The 22,021-nt window shown below is 32.9% G+C and overlaps 1 long non-coding RNA gene across 2 annotated transcripts; it reads left to right on the top strand.

The window, feature by feature from the left end:
• The first annotated feature begins 470 nt into the window (after window positions 1-470).
• LOC148622370 (uncharacterized) lies at window positions 471-20,667 on the top strand. Of its 2 annotated transcripts, XR_015920631.1 has the most exons (5): window positions 471-556; window positions 15,973-16,165; window positions 17,359-17,424; window positions 18,301-18,396; window positions 19,090-20,667. It is a non-coding gene; the product is annotated as an uncharacterized LOC148622370 (long non-coding RNA). The 2 variants fall into 2 exon arrangements; XR_015920630.1 differs by lacking the exon at window positions 19,090-20,667 and having other exon boundaries at window positions 18,301-19,066.
• The last annotated feature ends 1,354 nt before the right edge of the window (window positions 20,668-22,021 follow it).

The raw sequence follows: 22,021 nt of genomic DNA, 5'->3' as shown, positions 1-22,021 counted from the left end.
AACTGTTAAATCAATAACATTCAATAGATAATTCAATTTACAACCACAACAACAACAACAAAAAAAAAAAAACAAAAACAAAAACCAAAGAAGTAATAAAACACTTACTAAAGACACATATATCATGCATGCGTATCAGTAAATATAAATAAACAAATATAATATCGTTTCATACGCATTCAATTTATATGAAACATGTATAAATATGGAATCTATCACGATAACGATTATATTATGGAATTTCTCACATCGAGTGAAATAAATTTTATAGTTTTGATCGCGAGGCTTGCCGAGCTATTCAAACAATAAAATCTATTTCACGAGATATGAGAAATTCATAATCAACAAGCTTTGAGTGCAGATTCTGTTTCCCTAATGCCATAAAAACGTCAAAAATACCCAAAAATGAAAAGCGCGCGAAACGTTACTATTCCGATTCGTAGGAAACACGTTGACGTCACAAAAACGCAAACATTCCAAACAAAAGAAACCAGACGATTTCAAAGGTTTTTTTCACTTTAAATCTTCCAGAGTCCTTTCATAATTCTTATTCAAGGTAAGAAAACACCAAAATTATCTCATTTAACTGAAATATAACTACAATGGCAATCGAGGGGATTCAAGATGGAGTCCAAGACAATCGATTTCTAAGCCAAAAAAAAAAAAAAAAATCACTAGTGATGAGAACATTTTTTTCCATACCGGTCAGGCGGTATGAAAATTGAAGCAAAATTAGAGAAGATTGCTTAAAATATGTTACAATTTATAAAAAAAAATATAGATGATGAGAAAATTACAAAAAAAAACTGGAACCCAAAACAATTGAGATTTAACCGAACAAGTTCATTTTCCTTCCATTGAATAAATCTTTTTTAGTACAATATTTTTTTTGGTTTTAAACCAATGATTTGGAATCTTTTCCTCAAGTTTACACTTGTACATGCATTGCTTAGCAATAATCAAGAGTAAATTAAGAAGTAATGATTCGCTGGTACAACCAAATAAAATTTCTTTCTTCTTAATACTAATTGTTGAATAAGCTTTTTGAGCTGATAAAAAAAATCATGATACAGATTGTTCATATGAACACAATAAAAAATTCTCAATGGTCTCATCAGAACCTTTACAAAATGTACGCAGCCTCGTTTCTATTAGTTTAAAACAAGTGTTTGTAGGAATAATTCTATGCAGTAATTTGTATTAAAAGAGTTTTTGGAACATTTTTAAGCACTATAAAAATTCATTGCACGGAAGATTTTCTATTTGTAAATTATTCCGCCATCGCTCTATCCTATGATTTAGCAGAACATTTTTTTCTTTTATCATGCTATTGAATAAACACTTTAAACTTTTAGTTTCTTTAAGCTTGTAAATATAACAGCTTTTGTAACAATGTTCTCAAGCTCATTTGTAGTTACATTCCTCATTTCTACTCTTAAAATATTCTTCAAAGAATGATAAGAAATGTTCGAAATTAAATTAGAACATTGCAGGAAGTTATTAGTATTAAGAGTTTGGCTATTCTGATCAAAATTGTTAAATCTTTTTTCCCTTTTTAGCTCATCTAGCCGAAATGCCATGCGAGCTATCGCCATCACTATGTATCCGTCGTCCGTCGTCGTCGTCCGTAAACTTTTTCAAACATCTTCTCCTCTCATACTACTCAATAAATTGTAACAAAATTTGCATGAATGTTCCTTAGTGTATTTTTAATAATCTTTGTGTTGGGATTTTTGATCTGGCAAAAACATGACCGCCGTTACTAAAAATAGATCATAGGGGTCAAATTGTAGAATTATGCAAATAACTCGAAAACAGTAGGGTTTAGCTAAAATCTGGTGATAAAATTCTTTACCATGTCGCATGACCTATGTCGAAATTTTCAGAAAGATCCGTTGACGAATGAATGAGTTACGGGTCCTGAAATGGATTTTTCCCTGAATTTGACATTTCTTACTTTGATAATCTTCTACTATCTAAAACTACTGGATGGATTGAAACAAAAATATGCATGAATGTTGTGTAGAACATATTTGACAATCTGTGAATGGGGATTGCTGATCTTGCGAAAAAAATATGGCCACTGTTATTAAAATAGAACATAGGGATTAGACAGCAGTTTTTCGCATATATTTCTAAAACCGTTAGGTTTAGCCAAATTCTTTCATTGCTAAAAAGATTCTTATTATAAGGCCTACAAAAGTCTCCAGGGATCAAATTTGTTAGACGACTCTTTGTAAGAGTTGTTGCCTTTGAAAGACGAAAAATGACAGTTTTTATTAACAGTGTTCAGCCAATATCTCGAAAACTATAATGAACAGAAAGAAACTCCCAATGGCTGAAATGATCCTTATGATAAGTCCTATCCAAAGTCTTCTTGAGTCAAAATTTTTGGACAAATCTTTGTCAATTTATTGCCTTAAAAGACAAACTTTAACCAGGTGCGCGATTCAGGCTGCTCCTGGGAGCAAATCAATGAGACATTCAATGCCTTTTATCTTCCATTTACAAAATCAGGATTGTCAAGTACTGGTGCAGGATGCAAAATATCCAAACTCAATATACCATGGATTTTCATATCTATATCAGGTTTGACAATAGATAAACCGTATAAAACATCCATTCAAAAATGGTTTATAATCGAATCCAGCTGATCTGATCCGAAAGAAAGAATATCGTTTAGCTAAATTCTTTAAACTCAGTTTCCGCCATATAAATGACGTATTATCGTTAAACAATCCTAGTTTCGGGAATTTGATAGATCGCATCTACTCCAATGAACTTGAGATAAAGGATACTACCTTCCTTTCATCTGTGGCAACATCCCATCAGCACCTGCGTGTGGAGTTTTTATATCACAACTCATACATTATGCCCGAGACTTTCCGTAACTACGCAGACTTTGTGTGTCGCGCTAGACTTCTTACAATTAGGCTTCTGGAACAGGGTTATGTTGCTACAAGATTGAAGTCATCATTACAGAAGTTTTATGGTCGTCATGATGCAGTTGTGGATCATTACGGTGTTTCCATCTGCACCATGAAAACTGATTTGTTCAACATGTCATAGTATTCTTTTCCTCTTTCGTCTATCCCGGACTTGACTTTTATGAGCGGGGCGGGTGTTTCTAGAAAAAAACAGAGGACGCTTACCCTATTGGTGCATCTTGTCCATGCTCCCAGTTTTTAGTGGAGTCAGAGTTGCTCGTTTACTTTAGTTACTTTTCATGTATTATTTTAGTTACTTTATGTTCTTTGTTGTATATTGATCCAAACAGCTCAATGCGTGAGACAAAATGTGTGAAACGAATGATAAAAAATACACAAAATATTTTGTTATTCATCAATTTTTAATCAGGATAATGAAGTCTCAACAGCTTCGAGGAAGCTTTTGAGTAAATGAAGTATTTTGTACCTTGCTTACTTATCTTTATTTTCGACAGTATTTTCAACGCCCAAGACTGACTCACTGTATTTTATAAGATCATTCGCTCGTTTGCAGAGAAATAATGATATATTTTAAAGTTGCTTCCACTTACATGAAGACTGAGAATCATAATTATTGTAAGGACGTGGAATATCAATACTACAAGATCAACAAGGCAGATCTGTCATCAGATGATGTTAAGATTTTAAAAGTTGTCTCGTTTCTTTATCTTTTGAAATGAGTAAATCGTGAATAGTATTAGCCTAAGCATATAAAACAGTCTTTGTTGTTATGCATTTGTACGTAAAGTCATCTTTACGAAATATGAGGATATTAAGGATAGAATATTTTTGTATTAACATTGATTCGATCATAGGGTTCATCAAAAGACTATTTTAATATTTAAAAGCAGTTTTTGGCATGACATGGGTTTTATCTTTATTGTATGACTTATTATGTACCCTGATTCTCAACACCGCAAGGGAACTTGGATTGATTTTACATTCGATGGGGGGCATAACCTTCTGTAGGTTTAAACTGGTCTGGAACTGGCGTGTCAGTTAACTGCTAGTAGTTATAGTTTGTGTATTTGTGTAATTTATTTTTAGTTTTTTTTACTTCCGTTGTAACAAGGGACCTTTTTTGAGCTTAGGTATGTTTAATTGTGTGATAATTTTTCCACGGTGGCCAGATTTTAAAATTTGAGAGTTGTGATCACGCCAAAGTACTTTAACCCCGCCGCATTTCTGTGCCTGTCCCAAGTTATGAATTGGTGGCCTCTGTATGTCATGTTTCGTTTTTACCTTAAGTTTATTATTTATGTAACTTGAGGATATAGGGCAACCCTCTTTCGCTGTACCGTTTTTGGGGTCAACTGCAGCTTGCCCCGTGGTGTGATGGTTTCCTCGTCATTCATTGGAGACCAATAGGTGGCTAACAATTTCATCCCGGATGGGTTGTGTCTCTCTGACATATTCACCATACATTTTCTCGTTGTATTTATCGTTATTACTGTATACTGCGCATCACACCCACATACCGTTATTATAAAAAGCCAAAAAATAATAAACCGGATTAGGCTTTTTATTTTTGTGGTCATTTTGTGTCAGTCTACATTATATATTCATTTTGAACAAATCACTATTACTATATGATTTCTTTAATTCTTGTGACACTGCGTTTATTTTTTTTTAAAAAGAGTCAAGTTGGCCTGAATTTCTGAAGCCTTCTATCTAAATCATCCTTAATGGAACTTGTTGAATAAGACCCACAGTATATACTATATTAAAATGAAAATAAACTGCAAGCCATCAACCAGGGCAACTGTACTGTACATGGAAGAACTAGTTGAACACGACGATAAGGTTTTCCAGGGAATTCCCATTTCATTTTCAGTTTTTCATTGTTCCAGTTTTACCAACATTTCATGTTGCATATAAGATTCTACCAAAGGTCGTACAAAACACAAAGTTTTATGTTTACAACAATGTACAACAACAAAATTAATTGTTTTCAATATGTTGTATGGCATATTGTTACCCTTTTTCTTGTAAAACATTATTTGAGAACGTGTATGGCTTGTTTGCTTTGACCTAAATTTTGTACTACAACATCATTTTGTAAAGTAATTGCATGTAATATTTAACATGTCTGCCATAAATAGATTGTAATTTATCACATGCATTTTATGAATGAGTGGGTTGATGCATGGATAGACAATAATATCAACTTAAATTAAGATAAAAAAAAAACTTAATGAGCATGATACTTTAAGCTTAAAAACTCTTCCGTTTTTCTAAATCCCTTTTTCGGAAGATATCTGAAAGGCAGCTAAACTTTAAAGCGAACAAACAAATTCAACAACAAAAAAAAAAAACACTATGTATATATGCATCGATTGTTTGTTGCATGGATATACAAAAGCGGTGCATTTATATGTTCCAAACTAATGAAAATGAATGAAATAACTGTACGACGGATGCATAATAAATACTAAATTCATTTTAGAATAAACTTAAAATTTGGCACTTTTTATGTTAACAAATACCATAAAAAATTTATTGATAAAAATAATTAAGAAGATTCAGAAGTACAGACTACCAAACAGCATCTATGAAAATAAAGTGCCCATATATCAGCACAAATAATGTTACCATATACGAAACTCATGACTTGTAGTCTTGTCCAAAAGTCAGCTCCGCAGAAGATGTGTACTAATTAGCGTTTGAATTTTTGATGAAATAATTAACAAATTTTCACCATCTGCCATGCACATTAGTGCAAATAGGTGGTTAACCATGTTAACGATTATGTTTGCAGGAATGTAAAAACAAGTATCGGTAAATGATATTAGCTTTATATCGTTGCTTTTCGAGAAAGGCTCGTGACAATTAACTGCTCTTACGGGAATCATTATCCTAAATGTTCAGACAGTTTCATAGACAAAAACAAATAAATGAAATAAATGGCCGAACAAATTAAATGACAAACAAATGCATTTTTGAATTAACTTTGTGCACATTATCTAATATTCGAGCGGCTTTCAGATAAATTTATATCATTCAAAACAGGGGAATTTGGAACTTAGCATGGATACCAAAACACTTACGTCAGCCGAAACTAAAAAAAAGGATTTTTAAAACTATTTCCTTTAAACGTATTAAACTATGACGGCCTCGTGCAGGTCCTGGTGTCAAAAGACTGCACCAGTGCTTAGCTTGTCGTCAAAGGCGACTAAATAGCGCTCAGAACCTTGGCATGGGGATATAAAGCTCTGCCAACAGAGCAACTAGGTTATGTGCCTTAGGTGGTAGAAAGGGGGTACATCTGGCATGCTACAAGCTGGGGTCGTCAGGCCATTATACTTAAAACCTGACCGCAAACCATAGTGGTGCACAGTGTTGGGAAAATGCCATGTTCCTCACACGTTACAGAATCCTGCTCTGGTATTCGACAGAAGCAGGAGCCTCGGCTTCGCTACAGGGGAATACATTGCCCGACCCTACCCACCTCTCCCAATTTCCAGTGGCAGTCGAAACTCGTCGACCTATTATCCTTGTGTCCCATCCCATTTTTTCATTTCATCATTATTTCATGTTCATTTTATCATTCACTTCGTGTTCATCGTAGCTGAAATATTGCTGCTTGAGCAATAAACACCAATCAATCAATTATGACGTCATAGTAAATAGACACGAGACTTTGACGGAAAACCGATACTCTTGTGATACCAGAATTAAATGTATCTTTCTTTCAAATGTCACACACAGTAACGGAACATAAAATGCTGCCGGAAACCCACTAAATACCAGGTGTAGAAGGGTGTACAAGTTCTGGTTCTAAATATTGGAAACGGGCACTGTATATGAGTCAAACAGATCATGGAGATTGCCGTAGAAAATTTGAAGAAGTGGTTCAATCTATTGACAATAAACGACTGTCCAAAAGAGTTTTATATATGCCTTTAAGTTCTATCTAGGGAAGCAGTGTAATGGTGCGGGAGTTGAGAGACAAAAACCAAGTACACTGGAACAGCTTGAATGTTACTGAAAAGCAAAGAAAATTGCACATAAGAAAATGTAAGCGCTTGTCATGGAGATAAGTTGAAAGTTGTCTCTTTCTTTTATGTCTATTTCAATCTGTTAAGTTGGCGTAGTCCAATTAGCTGCCCATTACTGTAACATGAAGTTTTGGGGACTTTACATTATACATATAGACTTTATGTACACGTAAAAGTACAGTATACATGTAAGTAGATTCCTAAGGAGCTCCAATGATTTTTAGTTTGCTATATATGTATATTTCAGACTTCATGAACTGACAACTCTTAATATGATTTTTAATTAAACCATTTTTATTCTATGACTTCATCCCAATAAAGTAAAGTTTGTACATGTACATAAAAATATAAATTTAGTCACATTCATACTTGAACATTTGTTAAAAGGGTGGGGATTTTATCAAGTATGAAGACATTAATACTACACACGTAAAAATAACTAAGTTTTGTTAAATTGTGAAGAAGATTTACAGGATTTAATGAAATAGAGATTCTAATGTTAATGACAGTGTTGTGAAGTACAGAATGCACATACGCGTTATGTTGGTTCCGAAACCAAAGGATACTGGCATTGCATCTGGATATATTTTATACAGCTGCAAAACAAGTACTATAGTATAGGAAACATTTTTCAGGCTATTTAAAAGTTGATGAAATTGTTTGATAGAAGATCTATACTATAGTACTTGTATATGTAAAAAAAATCTGGTCGTACATTGGTATGGTGCTGAGAGCGGCGTTCATCGTCGTCGTCTATATTCACTTGGTTTTCGTGTGATGACTTTAGTTATGGTTGATCTATTGTTATGAAATTTTGATATGATTTTGCTAACTACTAAAGGAATGCTCCTATTCAATTTTTAGTTAATGACCCCTACCGTTCTCAAATTAGGGCCATCCATGTAACTGACAGATAACACACTGTTGGTTTCTGTTAATTTAAAAGAAACCCTGAGAATCCAGAATTTTACCAAGCTAACGTACATAAAGTGAAATGGTCAATCCTTCACGTGACATATCAAGTTCAACACATCCATGCAAGTACACCTTCAAGAAAGAAGCAGGTGTTATATGTATATGACTTGTCTTGTGGTTATGGCAAGCCATTGTGGAATTAGTTCCGCATTTATTGATGTCACTAGATATTTGGTAACATATGTTAATGGATATTTATCAACATACGCATAATTCAATTATTGATATCAATAAATGGAAGAGTTTTCTTGACAATGCAAACACATTCAAGACAAAACGTATGTATGTTCAAATTTGCTCTTCGGGCAATATCAGTCTGCGACCATACTTGCCCCTGACAATACCAGTCTGTGTCCACACTTGTAATAATAATAATAATAAAAATGATAATAATTTGTATAAAGCCCTTTATAGCAGTAAAATTACTCTAAGGCGCTGTACGTACATATATATTGTAACGATAAAAGACAAAAGTAGAAATAATTACAGTTGTGTGTACTTGAAAAACATAAATTAAGTAAAAGATGATAACTTTATGAAATCAAAGACTGAAGTCTTCAAAGTCGCTAATCGTCAAATATTCACTGTCACCGATTTTTGCATACTTTAAATATCCGAAATTGTACAAATGCGACATGCTTTAAAATCGGGGGACTTCCGCTGAAATTTTGGTTCCCTTGATATTATTGCGTACTCTTTCGTAACCGTTATGACCCGAATGGCCATATATAGATATCGGTGTACTGATAATATACATATGAACTTCAATTAATCAATAGTAACGAACGCCTTTGTTTGAATCGGAAACTGGGTAATATTACATAAATTCAATGCTAACTAATCATTTTATCCTTTGATGTAAACTTCCCGTTCTAATACAAGCAAAAAACGCGCCTAGACATGTGTATGATATGTTTTATAAAAGGTACGTTGTAGTGATCTTTGGGTTGCTTATGATATTGACCGGGAACCAGTTTATGAACCAGATTTAGCAGCTGGCAATGAATAGTCATAAATATCGGGGCGTGCTAATATATATGACCTACATAGTCTTGTAACTAGCCTTAGTGCCTGAATCGGAAACCGGATAAGGTCCAAAGTTTACTGATCATTTCATGAAACCTTCCCGTTCTCATTCAAGCAAGAAACACACGCACAACACATGTGTTTGATATTTAAGTGGTACATTTTTATCTCGTATGAATCTGTAACTACGACGCTTTGGTGGTGAACACGGCGAAGATCTGCTGGATTATGTGGGGTATGACTACACATTAATGCAAATCATATGCGAATATTAAATACAGAAATTACGAGTGCAAGTAGTCGCTAACACTATTAGCGACTTAAAAAGAACAACAATTGTAACATGAAAAAAAAATGTATCTTCAAAAAACATTTGCTAATTTTAAAACAAAATTAAGAAATTGCCAAAAAGTAAAAATATGATGTAGTTCAAATTAAAAAAAATCTATCTTTGAACCATAAATAGCAAAAAAAAAAAAAAATTACTCACATATATATATATATATATATGAAAAGAATAAAAGCATGGAAGTAGAAAATCACTCTCTGATATTATGTACAAAAAAATGTATCTTTATTTTTTTCAATCACTGGCATTGACTGATGTTTACTGGGAGGCTATCCCATGACGTTGCTGTAGAGTGAATGAAAAGTTTTTTGCTGTTAGTTTTTGTTCGGACGTGGGGTACCTCAAGGCACAGATTTCCTTCAGATCTGAGTGTCACTTATGCATTATCCAGAATTGTGATAAAGCGTCTTATTCATCCAGTGTTATTTAGATGGCATTTACACGATTAAACAATAGATGCCACTTTGTTTTCCATAGAAAATCGACTGTCAATATTTCGAACCGGCGTAACAATGTTTATGATACTTTTTTCTACTTTTAGCTGGACAGTTGGTACAGTTTCGCTTGATGCTTTGGTAATTGTTTTTTTTTTATCCTCGTCCAGTTTCATCCACATACCGATTTAATTCAAACACTTTTCGAGTCTTTCAAAGTAGTTGTTCAAATCATCACCTGGCTTATCATGTATATACTTGCGAGTCATCTGCATAGCAATTTCCTAACGGTTGAGAAAAGACAAAAGAGTTTCGGTCCAAGAACGGAGCCTTTTGGTACTCTAAATGGTTAGTAACTACCGTCAGAAATGTCAGAATATATCACAATGCGTTGATGCAATGTAAGAGAGATATCGAATACATGAAGCGATTTTCCTACTAAACCGTAATAAATAGATAAGGGTTTAATTCTACAGATCTACATTCTAAGGCAACGCTATCACTTTCAGTGCCCGTCAAAAGCAAACACAAAATGTATGACTGGAACCTTATGTAATTAATTTTTGGTATACACCAAGCAAACTTGCACCAAATTACAATCATAGTGTCTCGATACATACAATTCTCGATCGTACAAGTTAATCAATTTTGTACAACAAAATATCGGCAACAAAAGGAACATTCTTATATCCAAGTAGATTAAGTAGATAACCTAAATGTAAAAATGTGGTATAAGTACATTCACAATGTAGCAAACAGAATGAAATACAATTATGTATAAAGGAGAAAGATAAGGAAAACAAGACATCCCGCAAAAAACTCATTAAAATAAAGGGAAATGACATCTGGTGCTCTGGAAGGGTACGCATATCCTGCTCTACCAGCGCACCCTTCACGTTGCAATTGAGGGAAATCTGGTAAGAGTGTAGCAGCAATTATGTACAACGAGAATGGATATGGTGAATATGTCAAAGCCACATGATTTCTCTGAAGTCTCACCAATAACAACGGAGCAACTCCGTGTGTGTGTGACTCACAATTCTTTGGTTTCACAAAGCCTAGGGATGTCAATAATATGGAAATGATGGAAAATCAAACGTAAAAGGTCATTTTCAGCAGTGTACACTTGGAAAGACAAAATCAAAACATTTGTCATGAAGTTGCGATCATATTTTTAAATGTCATGTATCATCTATGTATGAAGTAGAAGGTGTATCAATGGAGTGGTGAATCAAAAATATAATATTTATAAAATATAAAATGAATATAGTTCTAACGTATATTTTTGCATGAATCTTTTATCAAATTCAGATGTTAAAGACAAACATGCATAAAATATCAGAACGGTAGTTCCATTATATATGAATGAGTATTATTCAGAAAAAAATATGTCACATCTGTCAAATGCATCAATACAATTGGGCGGTTTACCAATAGTGGACATAAACGATAAAAATTGGAAGTAATGTTTGAAATGTAATCAGCATAATGTGCAAACGTTCGTCGGAGGAGGGGTCTTCATTACTGAATTGTTCTTCTGATATTAACTTCGATCTGTTCCTTAAGTGCACAACATAACAATTACTTTAGTGTCAGAATATAATGATAATGATCTGTAAGTTCAATGATAAATTGACACCCTTTATATATACGAATACTTCGATTTTACTAGCAAATCCTGTTTTAATGTATAAAACTTGTTAAAGGCATTATATACAAATAAACCAGTGTATGAAACGGTTCTTCCGATTGCATTTAACACAAACATTATAGTGACTCTATTATAACCCTCTAAAAATGAATTTTAATAATATAACACGTAATACTCTAGCACGAGTTTTCCTAAATTTAAAAATCATTTTTATAAATTTGCCCTTTTTCAATTTCAAACAATTTAACCATTACCCAATCAGAGGAATCGTTAGAATGATTTTTTTTTGTGGAATGTGAAAAAAGCTGCAATTCTTGAAAGATCACTTGTGATCGTTGTTAGTCTAAAAGGCAATGTTGTAAAAATGAACCGAATTTATTATACAATACAAAATATCATAAAATACCTCCAAGACTAGCCTTTAGTTATCGCATTTGCCCGTCAATTTTGATGATTATAATATGGTATTCACCTGGACCATGGAATTTTGAACCTATAGTACGTGGGCTGAGATGACCCTCCATGTACCCCCAACTCATCAACCAAAGCATGATACACCTATACCTCCCATTCACGATTTTTTTTGTAGCCAAAAAATAAACTGAAACATTTTTGTATTTTTGTCGACTTTTTGTACCTCGTTGAGGCAAAAATCTATTTTTTTACGTATTTTGATTCATTAAACCTCTACCTTCTACAAAAACAAGTAAATTGACAAACATAGGTATCAACGTGTAGCTCAATGCCTCTGCTTTATAATTGTATCAAGAAAGTTGCGGTAACACTTATGCTTTTTTGTATAAAATGAAAAAAAAATACCCCTACCCTACCGAAAAATCGCTTAAATTGACAATTTTTTCTATGTCAAAACCCCTAGTGTATTTATGCTTCAGTAAAACAATTGGCTTATTTGGTATATTCTGTTTAGTATTATCACAATTAATACTTCTGGGGTTCTTCTGACGACTTGTTGCAATTTTTGTAGTCAAAAATACAAAACAAATTCGGATTTCGATTTTCTCCTAAAAAGACGCATAAATTCGACTCTCCCAGTTATGGCTCAACGTAAACGTCTCAAATTTAGTATCATTCGATAGATATTTTAATTTTCTACATGAATAAATGATTTGTTCAACTTAGTCATAGTTTTCCTTTCTTCTTTCGTCTACCCCGGACTTGACTTTTTATGAGCAGCTCGGTGGGTATTTCTAGAAAAGCAGAAACCGTTTATCCTACCGTTGCACCTGGTCCATGCTCCCAGTTTTTAGTAAGTTCCGAGTTGTTCATTTACTTTTGTTGGTCTTTGTTCCTGGATTACTCTTTGATCTTGAACGTAATACAATAGTGTAATCGAGTTCAAAATTAAATTATTTTCACGAACTGTGTACTTCGCCACTAGAGAGAATGTTTAATCATGGGAGCTTGCTCCAACCATCTGAAATGCGGCCCGACTAGTAGAAAATACAGATCATAAAGGGCGATCAATGATTTTGGGTGACAACTTTTCTTCAGATAAAATGGAAAATATTACTACTCTGCGATCTCTTAATGAAGGATGAGTCCAGTAAAAATAGAACAGGTTTAACCACCAAATCAAAACAAGAATTAGATACCAGTCCACATACAATTCTGACACTGCATATGGTAAAGTGATTTATGGTGTAGAAGAACCCACCAAACAAATGATGTTTTTTTTCAGTCTACATATGGTATACATTCACATAACAACAATCATTTCTGCATTTAGATCTGCACTTTTTTTTTTGAATACCATACATTTATCTCCCATTAAAACCAACCAAAGAAACCAAATCTAGAACGAGAACTCAATTTCATGAACAATATATATAATTTTTTATCTCAAAAGCGCAACAACCAAATGAAAAACTAAGACTGGTTATGTGATCAGTAACTGTTGCTGATCAAAAATAAAACTTAATTTGGTTGGTTTTAGACATGCATGAATCACCTTCTGTCTGATTTAACTTAATATTTGGATTCCGCTTATCATTTCCCCCTGATAAACTAGTTTGTGAGTTGAAGGTATGAGTACATTTCGTATAGTGTATGGATGAGAAAAGTGTGCGACTGGTTATATCTGCCCAGGTACTGTACAATTTTGCTTCGTCCATTTAGGTGCCTTCTTGTGTTTTTTATTAATAGAATTGAAAACATGGAATCGTTATCGAATATCTCTTCGCACCTTCTGGTTATATTTGTAGAGTTTTTTTCCCGTTTTTTAACGACAATCGACCCACGTTTTAATGTGTCAAATTTAAAGTATGTAATTTCCGTATTTTTTTGAGTTATGCATATGACGTCAGTGTTGATCATTGATTGGTTCAATAATATCATAGAACTTTTAAATCACGCATCTATATATTCGTCTACATATTGATTTCTTCAACAAAAGGCCGGATTCGAGATGCGAGTGCCTATTTGTTCCGTTAAACAATAATCAAACCAAATTGCTCTTTCATGAACATCAAAAATCTATATCTGGTTGAGAGGAGATGATAGTATATTGTTTGTACACAATAGTCATTTCATTCAGAATGGCGCCAAACAAGTGGCATATCTTATTTCACACTAGATGACACGATGAAGGGTTTGAAGTTCAGGAAGTCGGCTTTTTTCCTCTTTATCGAAACGGATGGTGGCACGTACCAAATATCGAATCCTAGTTGTTGGCAGAAGAAAATAAAATGCCAATATTCACTTGTTGTTTTTTAAAATTATTATTGTGCCTTTGTTTTAAAGGATAATTGATTCGTTTGTTTTAAAGGATAATTGGTTCGTTTGTTTTCAAGTCCCGTTAATCGAAATTTCGTGTTCTACAGACCTCCTGCAAAATAAAATCGTCATGTCAATGGTTTAATCATATTTAAAATCATTACGCAGGTATGAGCTGAAAAAGGACTGGGTAAACGAACGGACAGTGAAAATACAATACAGCATCTTTCAAATGAATGACATGTACTGTTAACATCCAACATGCCTATAACCCAATACATCCAGAACATTTAACAAAATAAATAATTTTACTGTGAACCCGTTGAATACAGTATTGGGATAGGTATAATTGATCCAACTCTTATGCTTAATAGATTTCGCGCGAAGAAAAAAACTAAACTTTCCTACCGTATTCCACTGGATATCACACGCATAACTTGATAAGTGTTTAATAAGCCGAAGACTGCTTCCCTACCGGCTCTTACATATCGTGTCGATTTAAAACAATGATTTGGTGAGCAAAAGTCTATACTGCTGCACAAATAATGAAATTTATAATTTGAAATAAGTGAAAAGTGTCAAGTATTTTTAAACCGAGTGCAAAACTGTCATCAAATTCAAGGTAAATGTCTAAAATCTGTCTATGAACAAATCATATTCATGTAAAAAGTATGGTTTAATATGTCTTTGGTACTTTTGCTCTGAAAAAAAAAGGCTAACATTGTTGAATATATAAATATAATTAAAACTGCAACCAATAGGAATTTCCCTTAAAGACAGCCAGTAATAAAAATGATATTTCAAGATGTAGGGAAAATCTCGATGTTTATTGTGTTGAGAATAGAAAAAAAATATTGGCAAATTTGATGTAACTTTAACCAATCAATTCTATCCGCCATACGAAACTGCTTATTACAATTTACAGACCATAATCCTTCGATTTAATATCATCAAATGTCCCAAATCACCACAGACAAAGATGAGTGCGATCAGATAACATTTAAATCTTTCATCATTTAAAATTTGCATTTAAATTAAGTTTCCCAAGGTGATAATTATGTAACGCTAGACTTTCCTTCGATGACTATTTTCCGTAACACAATAGGCACTTTGCAATGATGTTTAAATAGACAATATCAGTTTATCTTGTTTTATTATTAGTGTGTGCTTCATTTCATCGCATAACTAGATTTATATTGAAACTAGATAACATTACTAGTAAAAAATACTATTAGGCTTAGAACAATCGACTCCAACTAGTTATTAACTTTATGGCAATATAAGCAATGATCTATCCACGGTAAAGTTGATTCGTTTGTTTTCTAAGAAAATTCGTTATTTCATATCATGTTTAGTTGTGAAAATAAGATCCATATTGATAAAAGGCATAAATGTTTGTAATCTCTTTTATATGCCATGATTGCGATGTAGTTTGTCTCAATTGCATTGTGTGTAAATCGACACCAGCTATACCTTTTATGTAAATTTGTCTGTGAAAAAAGTACAAGTTCGGGATGTTTTTTTATTAATCTTGGCAAAATATAGAAGTAGTTCTGTTTTAATTGCAGTGCGAAAGATTACCTTAATGTATGCTTAAAAGTGTCTTATTTGAAACTGCGTGTATTGTGATTTTCAGTAGAATAATTTCTCATATTTTCAAAATCTTTTGCCTGATTATGAGGTAAATATAAAGAGGATTCAAAACTTCTAAATTACCAGTACCGATGCAAAAAAACAAAAAACAAAAACAAAAACAAACAAAAAAATTTGATTTTTCTTTTCATGACCTTGTCTATTTTCATTTCTCTTCACGTTTCAGCTCGGTCTTCGACCGGAAACTTGTTTGCCACGATGTTATCTTCACACGAGACGGTAATTAGTGACTGTCACGTGTAACATCCGGTTTCCAGTCCGACATTGTATTCCAGACGACAGAAATGTAGAGCAGCGATAAAAACTAGGGAATCCATTACCATTGAATTTCAACCTCCGGAAGCAGGTTCCAGTGTGGGGTAGGCTTACTGATAAGAGGTTGATGTTGGTTCAGGGATACTAAGCGACAGTTGTGATAAATTAGTCGTGTAGCATTTATCATTTTTGGCAGATTGTTCAAACGAAGCCGACATGTCCAGAAGAGCATAATATTAATTCATGGTCACGAGACAATCACGGATTTGTCTTTGTCCTACTGCACTTTACTAGATAATTGTTCTACTAAGCGTTTCAAACGCGCGGTATAATGTTGCGCACAATACTCGTAATACATCAGCTTCGAAGTCGATACAGTATATACTCTAGTTTGAACAGAATCACAATCAGACGCCTTAAACGTCTACTACGAGATACCACAATTTTTGTCAGACGGTGTAAAATTTCTTTGAATGATGTAATACAAAATTTCATATCCACATTCACAATTTATTTTGATTAAATAGTTGATAGAAATTTAAGGGAGAATTTACCGACAAACGTTATTTAATGTATGTTGTCCGTGAAAATTATATATTTTTCTATGTTTTGTTTTGTTTTTTTTAAATAAGATAGTGAAAAGTGTGACGAAGTTTAGGCAGTATATTAGCACTAGGTGTAGTGTTCAATTAATCAGGTGCATAGCGTATTTTTTTTCACTAAAATATCACATCGAAGTCAGTTTTAGCTCACTTGGTCCAAAAAAGATTTTTTCCTGATATCAAATATTCACAAGGCAAGGCAATGAAGTCCACGTGACTTCTATTTTGTATTACTTTGCCGAGTCTTTGAAAATATCCTTATACGACAATTGTTATTAATTGTATGTAGTCTTTATTTACTCTTTGGTGTCAGTTATATTCTTTTTCAATATAGGCATTGATGTTGTTCTCTTGTGCGCCATGTGAGTTTTTCTTTAATAAACTAATTTGAATTTGAATTTGTTACTTTTGGGTAATGAGGTTTCCAAAACAGTGGCGCACAAGCTTTTTTCCCTGCAGTATAAATGCAGTGTCCATCAACTTAGCTACTTGGAAGCACCAACATCCATACGATAACACTCACACAGAAGATTACATGTGTCATATTTTAAGTTTCACAAAATACCCTAGGCGACAATTTTATAATATATAAACGTTTTAATTTTACATACAAATGTACTAAGTGAACTTGAAAATTGTCTACAGACCTTGCATATTGTCATATAATAACAGTTTATGTAAAACTTTCTTTAAAGACAAGATTCAATCAGATCAGCGGTGTAATGGATATTATGACATAAATGGTGTCCCGAATTTATGAGGTAAGAAAGAAAATATTTTTCATAATACTTGTTTTGTTAGTGTTTTTGCGAGTAAGCGAAACTTACCATTGTAAAGTGGACTTACGAATCCTAAAATGACCAGTGATAAGTATCAAACAAACATTACCAAATAAGCAGATCATTATTCATGTAATCGTATTTGATGGTAATCATTTTCAATGTTCATTTTCTTTATTATATCTAAATCATTGACACTGGCATTCTTGATCCCGACCGGAATGAAATGAAAGGACTTTTTTATATCAAAAATTTGTCTTGACCGCTGCGAAGAAATAATGTGCATATCTTAACATAAAGCTTTTATAACAAGCCAATAGACTTGAAAATAGCTTTGAAAGAACGGAATAAACAAGCAATAACAACCTCGTACATGCATATATGTTATTAATTAAGTTTAGATCGGCTTTCGGCTCAGTTTAAAATCTTAACTTAATGTACCATTCTCTATAAGACATAAATAATGAGACACAAACTAAAATTTGATGGTATGATTCTAGTAACAGCTACTTATAAAATATAATTATGTTTGCATTTTCTGTTTTGTTGTCCCCTAGTTCCGTTATTAGTCTAATATCTTATTCAATAGACATTTTAATCCCCAGTATTCTTTGACTATGTGCTTCTACTTTTCACGCTATGGATCGTTCATTTGATGACTAACGGGAGGCACGTAGTTAACATCCGTTTCAATGTACTACGGACTATTACTTTGCGATTCTAAAATACTTATTTATTAAGATGATTTTCATGAAATGTCTCTTTTACAATGTCATTACATTCCTGGTAAAAGTATGCGCCAACTGTCGCCAGAGTACACATTACGCTAATAAAATTGCAGCATCTTTTTATTTCAAGGTGTTCCGTCTGAAACATCAAAAACATAAGTTGTGACTTGAAGACACCATCATGCTGTGTACCATCGTTAGAGGAATTCCAGAATGTGTTTGTGATGTAAGAACGAATAAAAATATCATTTTGTAAATATTTACCTCTGTTGGTTTCATTATTTTACAAGGTTAATATAGCAATCAACTAATGAAATGGCGAAGCCTTGTATTTTTCTTTATCAACAAAGTTTGTATAGGAATTTTTTTTTATTGTGTATTGGGATAACGTTTACAGTCTGCACATCTCTATATGTATAGTTCCGGTATGTAAAGTTTAATTGATATAAACTTGGAATTATTAAACTTTACAAGTTATTGGAATAAAGCTTAAGAAATTGAGCAATCAGTTGCTATGAATTTCATATCTTTAGTTTTCTTTTAATTTTAATTGTTCATGATTTTCATGACAGTGCATTAAACTTGAATACCGTTTTTCTATAAATTTATTTGCCCCGGCAGCTGCATTACAATGGTATTGTCAGAACACAAGAAAGTATTTAACTTGTGAATTGTATAAATTCCGAGTAATCTGAGGTTAATAATCTACAAAATCTTCTGAAACAGATCTTTACATTCGCATACATAACAGAATTGACCTATATTACGTTAATTGTCTTGAATAAAGAGACATACATAGTACAAGTCTTCTTAATGAGGGAAAATACGTATAGATGCATTTCTAGACTGTCCATTTTAATAATTTTGCGACACGCATAAAAAAGAATTTTTAAAATACATTTTTATTTTGTCATTATAGATTTAAAAGATTATTTAGACTAGAGGTAAATCTGTTGTTATCAATGCATACCAGTCACTTCCTGACTTTATCCATTTGTAAACACATCTATCTTTAACAAACGGTTGGTCGTGTGTTAGTTTGATAACAGTTTGGTCACTCCTGACCGTCTGTCAGATCACAGAATTTTGGGCGGGAAGATACTGCTTGGATCGTCTGGTTACCAGAGTTGCCACAGAATCATTACCATGACACTATCTGTAATGCCTTTCTCTACTCTTGGTATATGTAAACAATGAGTTTTGCACAATGCGACCTTCGTATCTGAATTTAAAACACTGTCTTTGACGGGCTTATTATGGTATACCTCTGATTATTCCTTCGTATATGCACGTCATTTATACTTTTGTAAACCAACTGTTTTAAAGTGTTTGGCTTCAATGAAGGTTTTTTTTGGTGTTGTGTACTTGTTTGTTTGTGTGTGTGTGTGTGTGTGTGAAATCGAGTTATAGACGAAAGAAATAGGTTGAGTAAATATCATGTTAATCATATTCTTATTAAATAAAGTCTGCACTATCTACAAACTACGTGTATTGCGAAATGTATACTATAGTAACACCAAGTCACCCAATATATACAATTAGAATCGTGTGTTAGATATATTTGTATTTGTATTATATTTGTATCGTTACTTAAAGATTCTTGGGATTAATTTTTCGTGAGTTTATTGTGTTAAGTGTATTGGATTTTCTAAGAATAAATATACACTTCAACGTTTATCGTAACCATAGACCTGTATTTTTTTACTTACAGGTCGCAACGTATCAACATTTATCTGATAAAGTCTAATTGTATGTTATCTCATTATGTGAAATAATTATAACATTTATAAACTCAATAAAACATATAAAAAATTCTTATGAAATCGTACATGCAACTCATATTCAAAGCATTTCGCATCCCATATATAAATGAACTACATGTAGTACGTGTCGTAAAATGGACCTTTAATTTTCACAATTCAATATACTTTAATACTTATAAATATATAATAACTAAATCAAGGACTTTTTTCAGGAAGATGTAAATCGGTATGACTATCAATTTCTTGAGGTAATCCACAAGTGTAAATGGCTCCAATGATTTATCAAACGGAAGATTTAAGATTTGTCAAACAATACTTATAAAAGTACTTTTTAACTAATAAGAAGGCGTGATAGCGCCCTCTAGGATAATTATCATAGAGTTGTCGCCAAGAAGTAGAGAATTTGTGTTTATCCAATTGTAGAGTTCACAGCTCTTCTAGACAACTGTATTATGTACAAGATCGCAAGCTGGTTATATGAGTAATAAAAAATCAATCAATTACACATCTTCATCCAATTATAGCAAATTATGATCCTAAATTGTTGACGATCTCCCACTGCTTTTGTTGAAATATTCTTGTATGATTAATTAACTGCTATGACGTGTTGTTTTCTTATATTTTGTAGTGGTTATTAATCCCACACCGGGTCACAATTAAACAGTGATGCAAACAACTACTAGCATTTTCAATCGGCCAATATGATAATTTTAGACTTTAAATTTTTATGCTCATATCGATAAACTCTTAAGGCGATTAAAACTCGTACTGACCATATTTAGTAGTCAATTTATATATAGGGTAACGATGTTCGTTTCTAAGATTTTTTTTATGAAAACACACCGCTGTTGTACATATAACTAATAAACGGTCAATTTAAAATTGATACACTTCACGGGTAATTTGTGGCACACAAAGTTGGTATTTATCACCATGTTTCCGACCCATCCAATGCATTTGGTACTCTCTTTAGAAAATAACAATCTTCTAACATTCGAACATACAAGTAATGAGAGTTTCAAAGAAAGTAAATTACATCTAGAACATGTTTTTTTTTAGGTAAATTTGATTTATTGTTATTATATTTCTCATTATATCTCAAGTCGGAGGCATATTGCTTTTGCGCTCTCCGTCCGTCATACTTGACGTCCTCTGTACCAAATTTCATGAAACGTTGTACGTAGATCGGACATATGTATTTCTACATATTACCAAGAGTGTATGATCCACCGCATTTTGTGGAAGTTATATCCCTTGGAACTTTGGAACGGCGGAGACATACGTTTTGTAGGCACAAACTTCAATTTAGGGAAACGATACCACCGAAAATCGTTTGTTCAATGAAAAGTGTAATTTAAAGAGGATAGAACAGGTTGTATTGTTTTTGCGTGATATTCATGTATGTGAAAAAAGCCCGCTAAGCAGCATGCAAACCGTGTTGAATTAATAGATTCGAGGCCCTAGTGTCAATGTTACTGATTATCAGGAGAAAACTATGCTCGCTTAAAAGTTTTTGCGCATCGTACCCACGATCAATTAGTTATTAAATATTCGCCAAAAGATGTATTGTTGATTCTTGATATTTCTTTTTTCTAAAATTTGTTTTAATTTTCATAAATGCTAATGTCAGTGTTAATATTTTCATATAATATGTATTAACTAATTTTTTTATATTAGTGCCAGCAACTAGCAAATATCAATTTCAGCCTCGAAGACTCCCCGCGAACTACCACACTCAGCAGTTTATTTGTGTAAGTCTTACATAAGCTAATCAGTGTATATTACTGCCAAGAGGAGGAGAAACTTAAGGACCTCCACTTGAATAGAAGTACTCACACTGTGTACGTCTGTCAATCATAAATTAAGAAATTGAAAAAAAAAAAAAAAAAACGAAAAAAAAGAAGTGCACAAAGAAATCAAAATACACATTTTGCAGATGACGCACGCAATGCAACCAGTCGTATTCGTTTAAATAAAATGGGGTACTTAAATTTATCATTCATAATTCAAACTATAGCTTCAAATCATGAGACGGGAGACAACCACAAGATTTTCTATGGAAGAGATATAAAAGGAACCAGGATAGGA

The sequence above is a fragment of the Perna viridis genome, chromosome 3, assembly GCF_037379345.1.
Source record: "Perna viridis isolate PV_CMFRI_1.1 ecotype Kerala chromosome 3, ASM3737934v1, whole genome shotgun sequence".
NCBI classification, from domain to species: domain Eukaryota; kingdom Metazoa; phylum Mollusca; class Bivalvia; order Mytilida; family Mytilidae; genus Perna; species Perna viridis.
Note: the sequence above shows the minus strand (reverse complement) of the source record. Positions and strands in the feature narration are given on the sequence as shown.